This window comes from Heptranchias perlo, unplaced genomic scaffold (assembly GCF_035084215.1).
Source record: "Heptranchias perlo isolate sHepPer1 unplaced genomic scaffold, sHepPer1.hap1 HAP1_SCAFFOLD_391, whole genome shotgun sequence".
Classification (NCBI taxonomy): Eukaryota; Metazoa; Chordata; class Chondrichthyes; order Hexanchiformes; family Hexanchidae; genus Heptranchias; species Heptranchias perlo.
In genome coordinates, this window is record NW_027139403.1 from 22141 (window position 1) to 36391 (window position 14251).

Consider the following 14251-nt stretch of genomic DNA (forward strand, 5'->3'; position numbering starts at 1 on the left):
CATTTTCCCCTTCAAGTATTTATCAAATTCCTTTTTGAAAGCCACGATTGAATCTGCTTCCACCGCCCTTTCAGGCAGCACATTCCAGATCATAACTATTCGCTGCGTAAAAAAGATTTTCCTCATGTCGCCTTTGGTTCTTTTGCAATCACCTCAAATCTGTGTCCTCTGGTTCTCGACACTTCCGCCAATGGGAACAGCTTCTCTTTATTAACTTTATCTGAACCCTTCATGACTTTGAACACTTCCATCAAATCTCCTCTGAACCTTCTCTGCTCGAAGGAGAACAACCCCAGCACGGGGTAAATGCGGTCAATTAGCTCCAATTTATTTATTTGGGCATAAAATAAAACGTGAAAGACTGGCAAGGCGTTGTGTGAACGGAGCTCACTGCTTTAAGACAATAAATCCAATCACTGCGTGGGCGCTGGGTTCAAATCTCACCACTGATAGAATTTCTGACAATGTGCATTTTGACCTGTTCGCAGAAAACCCGATTGTCGTGCGATGGAGCAGAGGATGTGAAAGAAGCTGAAAGTGGAAGTGCGGATATTAGTTTCATCACAGTGACTGGACACGTTTCCACAGGTTCGGGCCTCTCACCTTAAGATTCTTTCCAGCAGAGTGGGTCAGGTGATCAGAGTGACCGGGCTCCAGCGGCGCAATCGGTCAGTGCGCGGTCCTTATCTGACAGAACAGGGTCGGGAAATACCGAGGTTGTTAATTCGAGTTTCACCGAGATCAAACCATCCTTTTTCTTGTGAACATTTCGACCGGAGTTGAAGGTACAATTGGTTTGTTCCAAAATGCATCTACTTATCTGAATTGCCATGTGGTTCCTCCGGATTACGCTGTTGCAATAGCAGATGAGATGTTCAGTATTCCTTGTTTACAGGAGGGAGGCTGCGGTTTTGGAGACACAAACTATGATTTTGATCCATCTACAAATCGTGGGATTTAACTGGAGCTTTAAACCAGCGCCTTAGACCGCTCAGCCAGGATACTTTCCAACCTACACTTCAGAAGCTCGTTTTACAGGAATAGAATTACTACAAGCAAGAATTCTACCCCTCCAGCACCAATGCTCACACGGCAGCAGGATGCATGTGTCCAGTTAGAAACCTGTCTGAAGGAACATTCAGTCTGACAGAGCCGGAAGTCCAGCAGATTGACTTTCGGTCTGAGCAGATGATGAGTCTCCTCCTTGAGAGTGTTTCGCCAATCCAGCTCAGAGTGGATTAAGAATCATAAATCCGGGTGTGACTGGAGCCACTTGTGTAAGATGAAGTGTCGGGGGCAGTTTCCCGTCCTTGACGGACATTAATGATCCTGTTGCGGATTTGCTGCAAAATTTCACTTCCCAGCTCCCGAACTAAAATCCAACTCTGGTGGGACTCGAACCCACAACCTTTGAATGTCTGCTCCAACCATTTAAGTAGAAGTCCAACACGCTATCCATTGCGCCACAGAGTCAGTTACGTTCTGAAAGGGGGAGTGGGGATCCTGTGCTGTGGTTGAGGCGGTCAGGCTGTTCCTGCTTCCGCCTCTCACATTCCGAGAGCCGCGGCGGCAGTCTGCACCGATCGCCCTCCAATGGATCCGGCTCCAGCCGCTTGTTGTGGGCCTGGTGCAAGAACAGTCGCGTCTGACTCCACATCAGAAGGCTGCGTGTTTTGAACCAGGTTGAAATCACAGCATTTTCACTGTGGCTCAGGGTCCTGCCGACTGATTTTAGATCGGGACAGTGTTTTAGTGATGGGATGTTCAGTGTTTGTGCAATAATATCAAAAATAATTTTGATACATTAATTTGCTTTTTTTCTGTTACTTTCCATTTACACCCTCTCCAGCTCGGGTTGTTCTCCTCAGAACAGAGAAGGTTGAGAGGAGATTTGATGGAAGTGTTCAAAATCATGACGGGTTTCGATAAAGTAAATACGGAGAAAGTGTTCCCATTGGCGGAAGGATCGGGAACCAGGGGACACAGATTTGAGGTGATTGGCAAAAGAACCAAAGGCGACATGAGAAAAAAATAAGCAGCGAGAAGTTCTGATCTGGAATGCGCTGCCTGAAAAGGTGCAAAATCGTCGAGCAGAAATTAATAGCCAAGTTCCGCACCCATGAGGACGGCCTCAACCGGGATCTTGGGTTCATGTCACACTACACGTTACCCCACCAGCGAACAAATGTTATCTGTTTTTAATATAACGGGTCATTGACTGTCTCTCTCTCTCTCTCTCTCTTTTGGGGGGTTTGTATATTCAGTGGCCTTTTAGATGACACCTTTCTGTCTGCTCACTGTGATTGCCTTGGCAACGGGCAGTAATCACCAGGCATTGTTATGTGATCTTAAAATGCGAAGGATTCGAAATTGTCATTTCCACACCGCCTGAGGAAGGGGAAAGCCCCCGAAAGCTTGTGGGATTAAAAATAAAATCGTTGGACTATAACTTGGTGTTGTAAAATTGTTTACAATTGTTAACCCCAGTCCATCACCGGCATCTCCACATCATGAAAGGGTGGGGGAAGCAGATTCAATCGTGGATTTCAAAAGGGAATTGGATAAATAGTGTAAGGGAAAACATTGCAGGGCTACGGGGAAAGAGCGAGGGAATGGGACGAACTGGAATATTCTTACAAAGAGCCGGTACAGACTCGACGGGCCGAATGACCTCCTTCTCTGCTCCAACGATTCAATGATTTGTCAAGCTCGAAGTGCTTGCGACTTCAGTGGGAGGTCCGTCTGTACAAAGAAGGAGCACTTCCGCATTGCAGTTCTGCAGCACTTTCCTTGTTGGCTGCGGAATTAATACAAATACCGCCCTGTGTTATTTTGTCGTTTAATTCACAAATGAGGTAAATATCACAGAAAATAAAAAGGCACCGCTGGGAATCGAACCGATGAACTCTTGTTACGGAAAAGGCAATTTGCCCAGCTTCGCCAAGGAGACAAATTAAGCTGCAAAGGCCCCAGCTCCTCAGACTGATACCGAGCATCGACCTGTCACTGTCTGTTAGTGTTTGAGACAGTTTGTATTTTCCCATTTCTCTTGTCTATTTCGCTGTGTTTACCGATACTCTGTATCTCTCGCTGTGTTTACCGATACTCTGTATCTCCCGCTGTGTTTACCGATACTCTGTATCTCTCGCTGTGTTTACCGATACTCTGTACCTCCCGCTGTGTTTACCTATACTCTGTATCTCTCCCTGTGTTTACCGATACTCTGTATCTCCCGCTGTGTTTACCGATACTCTGTATCTCTCGCTGTGTTTTGCGATACTCTGTATCTCTCGCTGTGTTTACCGATACTCTGTATCTCCCGCTGTGTTTACCGATACTCTGTATCTCTCGCTGTGTTGACCGATACTCTGTATCTCCCGCTGTGTTTACCGATACTCTGTATCTCTCGCTGTGTTTACCGATACTCTGTATCTCTCGCTGTGTTTACCGATACTCTGTATCTCCCGCTGTGTTTACCGATACTCTGTATCTCTCTGTGTGTTTACCGATACTCTGTATCTCTCGCTGTGTTGACCGATACTCTGTATCTCCCGCTGTGTTTACCGATACTCTGTATCTCTCGCTGTGTTTACCGATACTCTGTATCTCTCGCTGTGTTTACCGATACTCTGTATCTCTCTGTGTGTTTTCCGACACTCTGTCTCTCTCGCTGTGTTTACCGATACTCTGTATCTCTCTGTGTGTTTTCCGATACTCTGTATCTCTCGCTGTGTTTACCGATACTCTGTATCTCTCGCTGTGTTTACCGATACTCTGTATCTCCCGCTGTGTTTACCGATACTCCGTATCTCTCGCTGTGTTCACCGATACTCTGTATCTCTCTGTGTGTTTTCCGATACTCTGTATCTCTCGCTGTGTTTACCGATACTCTGTATCTCCCGCTGTGTTTACCGATACTCTGTCTCTCTCGCTGTGTTTACCGATACTCTCGATCTCCCGCTGTGTTTACCGATACTCTGTATCTCTCCCTGTGTTTACCGATACTCTGTCTCTCTCGCTGTGTTTACCGATACTCTGTATCTCTCGCTGTATTTACCGATACTCTGTATCTCTCGCTGTGTTTACCGATACTCTGTATCTCTCGCTGTGTTTACCGATACTCTGTATCTCTCGCTGTGTTTACCGATACTCTGTATCTCTCTGTGTGTTTTCCGATACTCTGTATCTCTCGCTGTGTTTACCCATACTCTGTATCTCTCGTTGTGTTTACCGATACTCTGTATCTCTCGCTGTGTTTACCGATACTCTGTATCTCCCGCTGTGTTTATGTCTGTGTCAATCCGTGGTCTGATTCTGAATGAACAATGAAATAAATGAGGAGTTTTAGACAATTCTCCCTCTGACACTGAGGAACCAATGAGCGAAAATTTATAATAAGATATTGTTTATTGTGAAGCAGCAAAGAAAACATTGCATTTTGAATGTTTTAGGTTCTGTTATGTCCAAAAAGAAACTGTGAGCACAACGTGTTTACAACAAGCCGCCTTTTAAGTTGATGTCCGGCTCGCTAACATTACAGCACGAGGTGTGGGCACCGCACTGATAACCTTCATGTGTATCCGGGCCTTTCAGACACTTCGTGTGACACAAGAACTTTCCAATCCCCGCCAGCTCCTGGACACCGACACATCCGTTGAAGCAGCATTCACCGGCAGGACCGATATCGCGCCCCCTTTGCCGGACTTCAGCAAATTGAACTTTGAAGATACAAAGCAGGGCGGAAAGTATCTGGAAAACAGTTAAACTTTCAGTGTTCAGACTTTAGTGAGAACAATAAACAGGACTTTGGGTCGATATCAAGTGGGTGTGCTGTAGGAGTGCGCTGTTGCTTCCTGAAGTGTGGGAGTGTAGATATGAGTGTGATGTTCACATATGAACTGTGGGTGTGTATATATGAGTGCGATGTTTATATATGAACTGTGGGTGTGTATATATGAGTGCGATGTTTATATATGAACTGTGGGTGTGTATATATGAGTGTGATGTTCACATATGAACTGTGGGTGTCTATATATGAGTGCGATGTTTATATATGAACTGTGGGTGTGTATATATGAGTGCGATGTTTATATATGAACTGTGGGTGTGTATATATGAGTGTGATGTTTATATATGAACTGTGGGTGTGTATATATGAGTGTGATGTTTATATATGAACTGTGGGTGTGCATATATGAGTGCGATGTTCACATATGAACTGTGGGTGTGTATATATGAGTGCGATGTTTATATATGAACTGTGGGTGTGTATATATGAGTGTGATGTTTATATATGAACTGTGGGTGTGTATATATGAGTGTGATGTTTTTATTTGAATTGCGGAATGAACAGGAGAGGCAATGCCTCCTGGGGTTATATTTTTTTGAAGACAATGACATAAAGGGCAACATTGACGTGGGGCTGAAATAGCTCAGTTGGGAGAGCGTTAGACTGAAGATCTAAAGGTCGTTGGTTCAATCCCGAGTTTCGGCAGTTTTTGGTTGTTTAGTTTCTTCTTCTTCGCTTCGATTCCCGCATTTATTGACAGTGAAATTTGATCCCCGCCACTGAAGGATTGGGGATTGAATTGAGCGACATCAAGAATGGGAAATATTTCTCTCGTCTGTATTTGGTTTTTATTTCTCTGTTACCTTCTGCCTTTTTCTCTTGGTTTTGTCTCTCTCGGTGCCGGGTGACTATTTGATTTGATGCACTTTATTCGAAACTGATGCCTTTTCCCCATCTCGGGGCGGTCAGACCCGCTCTGTCTGTCTGTTGCTGCTGATGATCATTAATGGGAACAGGCCGCGAGTTAAACGTTTATCTGCAAACCGGAGAAAGACAAATAAAAAGAAAGACGTGTTTCTCCGGCCCAGGGGAAAAGTTACAATGGATGTTATTCAATAAACTGTCCCCGTGAATTTGTCTGTGGTTTTTTTCTGTAAAGCTTCGATTTTAAAAGTTACAAAAACCCGAAATAAATAAAGTAAATTACAAGAATCGAATCCGTGATCATGACATTACGATACACTCTGTGCAAATAAGCTAACCGGCCGTACGAACCGCACATTCGGCTGTTCACTTATTTTTTGTACCTGTACGCTGGTTGGTAGCGGTTTCTGTACTTGGACCCCTAAATCTCTCTGCTCCTCCACAGTTCCGAGCTTCTCACCATTTAGAAAATACACTGATTGATCTTAGATTTAAAGTGGATGACCTCGCTCTCCCCCACATTGAACTCTATTTGCCGCAGTTTTACCCACTCACTGAATCGATCAATTCCCACTTTTCAACTTCCTGCTTCTATCCACATTATTTATTCCGCCACCAGAAGGCTGCGTGTCCAAATCACGGGGTAACAGTTGCTTTTCGAGCTGATCGGATTCTGGATCGTTCCGGAATGAATGTTTTATCTGCTTTTTCTCAATAAACAGAACCTTGCTCTAAAGTCTGATTCCCGAGTTCTCAAATGTCACGAAGGCGTCTCATTCTGCCCTCGAATTTTGATCTTGAACTGCGGTTGGAACTTTTGCAAAGAGGGAAAAGATGTCCCCAAATCGCTCCACCTGAATCTGAAACGCTTTGGGAAGAAGTTCAGTTCAAATAATCAGGACTTTAAAGGCCCCTCAATGACCTGCACTTTCATTGAATGAGTTTTGTTCGCCATTGTATTCGACCGTGAAATCGCTCTCCGCTTTCATCTCACTGGTGAAGAGTGTGAGGGCCTTGTATCTGTCAGCGTGTAAGTGACGAGTTTGGGGTGAGCACGGGTCGCCTTTATTTTTGAAATCTCACCAAGCACCAGAGAAAAGAAACTTAGAATCAAACTGTCCCTGTCAGTGATGAATTGAAGTGAATATCGCTCCAAGCAGATCTGGACAATGCGCAGCGCAGCCGCACAGGAGTTCCAAATCCACCCTCTCCCCACTCGGCAATCACATTAACTGAACTTTACTCTGACCCAGTGTCACCGCGCTGAAATCGAGTATTTCTCGGCCACAATTTTTTTAACATCATAGTTCCTGGTTTAATAGTGAAAACTGTCGTCCGCTTCACTGTCCGTGCAGGCGATAACTTTGTAGACACCGTGTAGTGTCACAGACCTGCTCGTTGGACCTGCACATTTCATCTCATCTCATTTTCAGCAAACCTGAATATTACTGGAATAGAGAATGGAGAATCACAGCTCAAAAAATCAATCCTCTCGACCACGAGGGGACCGAGTCTTTCAACATACAGGTGTTTAATGGCAAGGTGAGCTTCATGTTCAGAAATAATACAGCACAGATTTTCATTGGTGCAAGCTGCACACCCTTTATTTTGGAAAAGTAAACTGATAGGAGAGCGATGTTATATTGATCGCTGCAACCTGAAGCTTTAGCTCGGTGAATTAGTCCTTCAGCAAGAGCAAAATCGTATCTCTGTCGTGCAATTCATTAGCGCGTTCGGCTATGAACTGAAAGGTTGATGATTCGAGCTTACCCGGGGACGCCAGCGGACCTTTTACCTTAACCTTCATTGTCTCGCATTCCCAGGGTTCGAATGTGGGTCTTGTCTGCAACAAAATGTAACGTCAACATTGCCAGCTGAGTGCGTCTGATTTTCCACCATTTAATCTGCTGTCGGATAGCAGGCGTCTGAAAAATATCCAAACAAACTGAGATTGGCTTGAAGAAATCGGAATACTTCTTGACAGATAAGGTTGCAGGCGAGCTCATTCACTCTGACATGGATATTTCTGCAGTGAGTGACTCCAGACTGTTTCCACAATGAATGACACTCCCTTTATTTTGGAAAAGTGAAATGATATTCACATTCCGACTGGTTTCAGTTGATCTGTGAGAGATCATTAAAGGATCAATCTCCGGTTAAGGCGGCCTTTCTCTCGCTCTCTGTTGGCCGAATCCAAAATGAAATTGGAGATGGACCAATCAGGCAAGAAATCAGGAATCACTTCAGCAAACAAAATACGGCCGAAAGCTGGAACTCTCTCATCCCAAAGGATGTGGATTGAGGGTCAATTCAAATTTTCAAATCTGATATTGATAGATCTTTTTCCGGTTCGGTTACCAAGGGATATGAGTCCAAGGCGGGGAAACAGAGATGAGTTATAGATCACCTCATGATCTAATTGAATGGGGCAGCAGATTCGAGGGGCTGAATGGTCTTCTCCTGTCCCGATGTTCCTCTCCTGCTCAGCGCGGGGCTGGACGACTGGTGAGAGGCATCAGACTGACTCCAGAATGAAAAGCGGGTGTTCAGATTCAGCCACCTTGGGATTGTCGGACAAACTGAACCCCGACAGCAACGTCACCACCCGCCTCTCTGCAATAATCGGATGGGAAGGAGCCCTGCCGCTGGCCCGGCTAGCTCAGTCGGTAAAGCACGAAATTCCTAATCTCAGGGTCGTGGGTTTAAACCACACATTGGGCGTTTTGTGTTCTATTTTTCACAGTGGGTGATGAAAGGTTCAAAGTGCAACCTCTTATCTCCAGTTCAAGAAATCCAGTTATATAAACAGACACAACCCTGAGCTGTGTGAAAGGAAACCGTGAGCGTTGCCAAATATCCAGTCCCTCCCGATTCTATCTTCTCATTCCCTCCACATGGGACACGGCAGATACCGTTTCAATAGGATTCATTTTTTGCTGTTATTAAAAATGTTGATGGTTAGGAAGTGTAATATTTAGAAGATGCCAACTCTGGATCCATTCGCCTCTCTGATACCTCCTGAGCCCACCTTACCCTCTTTGATTCTCCCTGAGCTCCGCATCTTCTCTGATACCCTCAGAGAGTCCATTATCCTCTTTGAACCTTGTCAGCGTCCTTTACACTCTCTGGTACCCGCTGAGTGCCCCTCACCCACTGATACGCCCTGAGCGTCCTTACACTCTCTGATACCCTCTGGCAGTCCTTCCCCTGTGCGAGATCTCAATATACTCTCTGATACCCTATGACTGCCCCTACCCCTCTCTGAGCCCCGTTACACTCTCTGATAACCTCTGACTGTCCCTTCCCCTCTCTGAGATGCCCCAATGCATCGCCACTAAGAAGCCATTAGACGCCCTGATGCGTTCTCAGAACCCGTTACCATCCATGCGAACAAAGTGCGGTGTAACTTCACAGGTGGATCTACCGGTCTGTGTTAAGGATGAGATCCAGAGTTTGTTCGGTCGCTGTTGCTTCCGCCTCTCCCACTCTGAGAGCTCCATTGGCAGTCGGTACCGATCTCCCTCCTATAAAATGGGTGTGGATCTATGAGTGCGCTGCTGATTTATTAACTTTGGGAGTTTATGTATGACAGTGCTGTTTATATATGAACTGTGGGTGTGTATATATGAGTGCGATGTTTATATATGAACTGTGGGTGTGTATATATCAGTGCGATGTTTCTATATGAACTGTGGGTGTGTATATATCAGTGCGATGTTTATATATGAACTGTGGGTGTGTATATATGAGTGCGATGTTTATATATGAACTGTGGGTGTGTATATATCAGTGCGATGTTTCTATATGAACTGTGGGTGTGTATATATCAGTGCGATGTTTCTATATGAACTGTGGGTGTGTATATATGAGTGTGATGTTTATATATGAACTGTGGGTGTGTATATATGAGTGCGATGTTTATATATGAACTGTGGGTGTGTATATATCAGTGCGATGTTTATATATGAACTGTGGGTGTGTATATATGAGTGCGATGTTTATATATGAACTGTGGGTGTGTATATGTGAGTGCGATGTTTATATATGAACTGTGGAATGAACAGGAGGGGCAATTCCTCCTGGGGTTATATTTTCTTCCACGACAATGACACAAAGTAAAGATTACATGTGGGGCCGAAATAGCTCAGTTGGGAGAGCGTTAGACTGAAGATCTAAAGGTCCTTGGTTCAATCCCGAGTTTCGGCAGTTTTTGGTTTTTTAGTTTCTTCTTCTTTGGGTCGATTCTCGCATTTATTTGCAGTGAAATTTGATCCCCGCCACTGAAGGATTGGGGATTGAATAGAGAGACATCAAGGATGGGAAATATTTATATCGTCTGTATTTGGTTTTTATTTCTCTGTTACCTTCTGCCTTTTTCTCTTGGTTTTGTCTCTCTCGGTGCCGGGTGACTATTTGATTTGATGCATTTGGCCTAAACTGATGCCTTTTCCCCATCTCGGGGCGGTCAGACCCGCTCTGTCTGTCTGTTGCTGCTGATGATCATTAATGGGAACAGGCCGCGAGTTAAACGTTTATCTGCAAACCGGAAAAAGACAAATGAAAAGAAAGACGTGTTTCTCCGGCCCAGGGGTAAAGTTACAATGGATGTTATTCAATAAACTGTCCCCGGGAATTTGTCTGTGGACCTGTTTGTAAAGCTTGGATTTAAAAGTTACAAAAACCCGATATAAATAAAGTAAATTACAAGAATCGAATCCGTGATCATGATATTACGGTAAACTCGATGCAAATGAACTAACCGGCGGTCCGAAAGGCACATTCGGCTGTTTAATTAATTTTTGTTCCTGTGCGCTGGTTGGTAGCGGTTTCTGTACATGGACCCCTAAATCTCTCTGCTCCTCCACAGTTCCTAGTTTATCACCATTTAGAAAATACACTGATTGATCTCAGATTTAAAGTGGATGACCTCGCTCTCCCCCACATTGAACTCTATTTGCCGCAGTTTTACCCACTCACTTAATTTATCAATTCCCACTTTTCAACTTCCTGCTTCTATCTCCATTATTTATTCCGCCACCAGAAGGCTGAGTGTTCAAATCACGGGGTAACAGTTGCTTTTCGAGCTGATCGGATTCTGGATCGTTCCGGAATGAATGTTTTAGCTGCTTTTTCACAATAAACAGAACCTTGTTCTAAAGTCTGCTTCCCTCGTTCCCAAATGTCAGGAAGGCGTCTCACTCTGCCCTCGACTTTTGATCTTGAACTGCGGATGAAACTTTTGCAAAGAGAGATACGAATCCCCAAATCGCTCCACCTGAATCTCAAACGCTTTGGGAAGAATTTCAGTGCAAACAATCAGGACTTTAAAGGCACCTCAATGACCTGCACTTTCTTTGAATGAGTTTTGTTCGCCTTTGCATTCGACGGTGAAATCGCTCTGTCAGCGTGGAACTGGCGAGATTGGGTTCAGCACGGATCGTTTTGAACTTTTGAAATCTCACCAAGCACCAGAGAAAATAAACGTGGAATCAAACTGTTCCTGTCAGTGATGAATTGGAGTGAATATCGCTCCAAGTAGATCTGGACAACTCGCAGTGCAGCCGCACAGGAGTTCCAAATCCACCCTCTCGCCACTTGGCAATCGCATGAACTAAACTTTACTCTGTCCCAGTATCACCGCGCTGAAATCGACTCTCCCACGAGGGGACCGAGTCTTCCACCATACAGGTGTTTAATGGCAAGGTGAGTTGAATGTTCAGAAATAATACAGCACAGATTTTCACTCGTGCAAACTTCACACCCTTTATTTTGGAAAATTAAGCTGATGGTGGAGAGATGTTATATTGATCGCTGCAACCTGAATTTTTAGTTGGTTGAAATAATGGTTCAATAACAGCCTCTCTGTGTTTCTGTGGCGCAATCGGTTCGCGAGTTCGGCTGTTAACTGTAAGGTTGGTGATTTGAGCCCCCCCAGGGACTTACGGGCAGCTTTTACCTCAAGGTGCACTGTCTTGCTTTTTCTGGTTTCGAATGTGTGTTTTGGCTGCTTTGAAAGTGCATGGTTTATATGGCCAGCTGAGCACGGCCGATATTCCACCAGTTAACCTGAGACTGGCTTCACGGAAATCAGAATCCTTCTTGACAGACAAGGTCCGAAGGTTGCAGGAGAGCCGCTTCACTCTGACATGGATATTTCTGCAGTGAGTGACACCAGACTGTTTCCACAATGAATGTCACTCCCTTTATTTTGGAAATATAACATCGTATTCACATTCCGAAGGGTTTCAGTTCATTACCTTTCAATACTGTGGCAGATGGAATTCAATGTGGGAAAGTGTGAGGCCAGCCGCTTTGGGCCTAGAAAAGGTCGATCAGAGTTTTTTTTTATAAATGGTGAGAAGCTGGGAACTGTAAATGAGCAGAAATATTTGGGGGCCCAAATCACGAAAATCTAGTTCACGGGTACAAAAAACTTGAAAAGGCGAATGGAACACAAAGGGGTGAAAGTTATGTTGCAGCTGTACAGAGTTCTGAATAAAACCCATTTAGTGGACTCTTTTCCGCTCTGGGCATTGCACCTCACGGAGGAGAGATTGGCCTTGAAATGGGTATAACCCAGATTCACCATAAACAAACTGATAGTTGAGAGATGTTGTCTTGGTCGCTGCAACCTAATTTTTTCGCTAGTTAAATCAATCGCTTAATTATGTATCTGTAGCGCAATCAGTTAGCGCGTTCGGCTAGAAAACGGGAAAGTTGATGGTTTTGAGCCCACCCAGGGACGATAGGGAAATGTTTTACTTTAAGATTCATGGTCTCGCATGTCCTGGTTTCTCATGTGTGTTTTGGCTGCAAAAAAAAGTGCACGGTTCAGATGGCCAGCTGAGGACGGCCGATCTTCTACCATTTAATCTGTGATTGGATTCACGGAAATCAGAATTCGTCTTGACAGACAAGGTCCGAAGGTTGCAGGAGAGCCGCTTCACTCTGACATGGATATTTCTGCAGTGAGCGACACCTGACTGTTTCCACAATGAATGTCACTCCCTTTATTTTGGAAACGCTAATTGTATTCACATTCCGAAGGGTTTCAGTTATTTTTGGAAGAGATCATTAAAGGATCCTGCAGCACTGCCTCGGATAATAACAACAGTTCTAAGCCGCATTTCAGTCGGGGCAACAAATCATTACATCCATTTATCTGCACACTTAAATCCAAGCATCTGCACCCTTATACCGGAGCATCTGCATCCTTATACCGGAGTATCTGCATCCTTATACCGGAGTATCTGCATCCTTATACCGGAGTATCTGCACCCTTATACCGGAGCATCTGCATCCTTATACCGGAGTATCTGCATCCTTATACCGGAGTTTCTGCACCTTTACACAGGAGCATCTGCACCTTTATACCGGAGTACCTACACACTTACAGCGGAGTATCTGCACCCTTATACCGGAGTATCTGCATCCTTATACCGGAGTTTCTGCACCCTTATACCGGAGCATCTGCACCTTTACACAGGAGCATCTGCACCTTTATACCGGAGTACCTGCACACTTACAGCGGAGTATCTGCACCTTTACACCGGAGTATCTGCACCTTTACACCGGAGTATCTGCATCCTTATACCGGAGTATCTGCACCCTTACACAGGAGCATCTGCACCCTTACACCGGAGGATCTGCACCCTTATACCGGTTAATTCAGTAACCGTCCCCAATCACCTTTAACAGCATCTGGAACCCTAAACAAAACCCAACACAGAAGAAATGACCTTTATAACTTTTCACTCATGTTCGGACACATTTTTATTTACTGTACTTTAAGGGAGATTTGGGGAAAGTGGGCGCTGATGCTCAGAAACTCTCCCTCGCGTGTCGCTACTTGGTGCTATTTATTCAGCGGGCTCGTTGGTCTACGGGGACTGATTCTCGCTTCGGGTTTGCTGATTGAAATATGCGAGAGATCCCGGACGAGCCCTCATTTTCCCCACGCCTTTTGATGTTGACCTGCTGTTAAAACTAGCGATTTCGGTGCTCGAAAGTAAAATTTTGTAGCAAAACAGCAACAAGATCATTAATGTTTGTCAAGGAAGGGAAATAATCCCCCACACTTCATCTTCTACACGTGGCTCCACTCCCCCCGAATTTATAATGCTTAATCCACTCTGAGCTGGATTGGTGAAACACTCTCAAGAAGGAGGCTCATCATCTGCTCAACACAAAAGTCAATCTCCTGGACTTCTAGCTCTGTCAGACTGCATGTTCCCTCAGACAGGTTTCCAACTGGACACAAGCATCCGGCTGCCGTGCGAGCATTGGTGCTTGAGGGTAGAATTCTTGCTTGCAGTAATTCTATTGCTGTAATAGTAGCGCCAGAAGATCGCAAGATGGAAAGTATCGTGACTGAGCGTTCTAACGCGCTGGTTTAAAGCTCATGCTAAATCCCATAATTTGCAGATGGATCAAAATCATAGTTTGTGGCTCCAATTCCGCAGTCTACCTCCTGTAAAATAATAACACAAAACATCTCATCTGCTATTGCAAAAGCGGAGTCCGGAGGAACCACATGGC

The 14251-nt window shown here is 44.8% G+C and overlaps 1 protein-coding gene and 3 non-coding genes across 5 annotated transcripts in view; 3 read left to right on the top strand and 1 right to left on the bottom strand.

Moving 5' to 3' along the window:
* The window catches only part of LOC137312007 (zinc finger protein 585A-like), a 237209-nt gene that overhangs the window by 21265 nt on the left and 201693 nt on the right, over positions 1-14251 (top strand). Inside the window, exon 4 of one of the 2 annotated variants that reach the window (XM_067978814.1) lies at positions 489-533. The exons of the other annotated variant lie outside the window; for it this stretch is intronic. The gene's annotated coding sequence lies outside the window, so the exon portion shown is untranslated. Of the gene's footprint in view, positions 1-488; positions 534-14251 lie in introns of those variants that run through there. 2 annotated transcript variants of the gene reach the window in all.
* On the bottom strand, positions 1381-1473 carry trnar-ucu (transfer RNA arginine (anticodon UCU)). Its single transcript has 2 exons — positions 1437-1473; positions 1381-1416 (listed from the first exon to the last, which is right to left on the bottom strand). It is a non-coding gene; the product is annotated as a tRNA-Arg (tRNA).
* trnaf-gaa (transfer RNA phenylalanine (anticodon GAA)) lies at positions 5422-5494 on the top strand. The gene has a single exon. It is a non-coding gene; the product is annotated as a tRNA-Phe (tRNA).
* Positions 9847-9919, top strand: trnaf-gaa (transfer RNA phenylalanine (anticodon GAA)). Its single transcript has one exon. It is a non-coding gene; the product is annotated as a tRNA-Phe (tRNA).